Genomic DNA, 2,329 nt, shown 5'->3' with positions numbered 1-2,329 from the left:
AGTGAATCCTTAGAGTATAAAGGAAGTAGGAGTGTACTTAAGTGGGAAATCAGGAGGGCAAAAAGGGAAGATAAAATAGCTTTGGCAAATATAATTAAGGAGAATCCAAAGAGTTTTTACAAATACATTAAGGACAAAAGGGTCACTAGGGAGAGAATAGGGCCCCTCAAAGATCAGCAAGGCGGCCTTTGTGTGGAGCTCCAGAAAATGGGGGAGATATTAAACGGGTATATTGTGTCAGTATTTACTGTGGAAAAGGATATGGAAGATATAGAATGGAGGGAAATAGATGGTTACACCTTGCAAAATGTCCAGATTACAGAGGAGGAAGTGCTGGATGTCTTGAAATGCATAAAGGTGGATAAATCCCCAGGACCTGATCAGGTGTACCCTAGAACTCTGTGGGAAGCTAGAGAAGTGATTGCTGGGCCTCTTGCTGAGATATTTGTATCATCGATAGTCACAGGTGAGGTGCCAGAAGACTGGAGGTTGGCAAACGTGGTGCCACAGTTTAAGAAGGGCAGTAAAGACAAGCCAGGGAACTATAGACCGGTGAGTCTGACTTCAGTGGTGGGCAAGTTGTTGGAGGGAATCCTGAGGGACAAGATGTACATGTATTTGGAAAGGCAAGGACTGATTAGGGATAGTCAACTTGGCTTTGTGTGTGGGAAATCATGCCTCATAAACTTGACTACGTTTTTTGAAGAAGTAACAAAGAGGATTGATGAGGGCAGATTGGTAAATGCGATCTCTATGGACTTCAGTAAGGCGTTCGACAAGGTTCCCCAGGGGAGACTGGTTAGCAAGGTTAGATCTCACGGAATACAGGGAGAGCTAGCCATTTGGATACAGAACTGGCTCAAAGGTAGAAGACAGGGTGGTGGTGGAGGGCTGTTTTTCAGACTGGAGGCCTGTGACCAATGAAGTGCCACAAGGATCGGTGCTGGGTCCACTACTTTTTGTCATTTACATAAATGATTTGGATGTGAGCATAAGAGGTACAGTTGGTAAGTTTGCAATTGACAGCAAAATTGGAGGTGCAGTAGACAGCAAAGAAGGTTACCTCAGATTACAACAGGATATTGACCAGATGGGCCAAAGAGCTGAGAAGTGGCAGATGGAGTTTAATTCAGATAAATGCGAGGTGCTGCATTTTGGGAAAGCAAATCCTAGCAGGACTTATACACTTAATGGTAAGGTCCTAGGGAGTGTTCCTGAACAAAGAGACCTTGGAGTGCAGGTTCATAAGTCCTTGAAAATGGAGTCACAGTTAGATAGGATAGTGAAGAAGGCATTTGGTATGCTTTCTTTTATTGGTCAGAGTATTGGGTACAGGAATTGGGAGGTCATGTTGCAGCTGTACAGGACATTGGTTAGGCCACTGTTGGAATATTGTGTTCAATTCTGGTCTCCTTCCTATCGGAAAGATGTTGCGAAACTTGAAAAGGTTCAGAAAAGGTTTACAAGAATGTTGCCAGGGTTGGAGGTTTTGAGCTATAGGGAGAGGCTGAACAGGCTGGGGCTGTATTCCCTGGAGCATCGGATGCTGAGGGGTGACCTTATAGAGGTTTACAAAATCATGCGGGGCATGGACAGGATAAATAGACAAAGTATTTTCCCTAGGGTGGGGGAGCCCAGAACTAGAGGGCATAAGTTTAGGGTGAGCGGGGAAAGATATAAAAGATACCTAAGGGACAACTTTTTCACACAGAGGGTGGTACGTGTATGGAATGAGCTGCCAGAGAAAGTGGTGGAGGTTGGTACAATTGCAACATTTAAAAGGCATTTGGATGGGTATATGAATGGTAAGGGTTTGGAGGGATATGGGCCAGGCGCTGGCAGGTGGGACTAGATTGGGTTGGGATATCTGGTCGGCATGGACGGGTTGGACCAAAGGGTCTGTTTCCATGCTGTACATCTCTATGACTCTATGACTCTATGCCTGTATCTCTGCAGCTCTCTATTTTAAGTGCAGGATTTTATCGCAGAATAAGTCAAATTGTCAGGTGCAATGTAACAGATTGCACTGTGCAGAAAATGTGTGATAGCCATAAAGATGGAGTGAGCACATTCTCAAGCTGATCAGATTGCTCATTTTTGAAATCTTCAAATAGGTAACAGCTAGTATGACTGTAAAAGGTAAATTATTTAAATACTGACTTATCCGAGTTTCCAAGGGGTGTGGAGATCAAGGACATTAACTTGTAACATGCCATGATGCCTGCACAGAGTGGGTGAGTCTGCAAATAAGCAGCCCGATGTTTTGGATTCAACAGTGACCAATGTGCAGACAATAGTGTGCCGATGTGTGGTGGTAGCACAAAATCCC

This window comes from Chiloscyllium plagiosum, chromosome 12 (genome assembly GCF_004010195.1).
Source record: "Chiloscyllium plagiosum isolate BGI_BamShark_2017 chromosome 12, ASM401019v2, whole genome shotgun sequence".
Taxonomy (NCBI): domain Eukaryota; kingdom Metazoa; phylum Chordata; class Chondrichthyes; order Orectolobiformes; family Hemiscylliidae; genus Chiloscyllium; species Chiloscyllium plagiosum.
Note: the sequence above shows the minus strand (reverse complement) of the source record.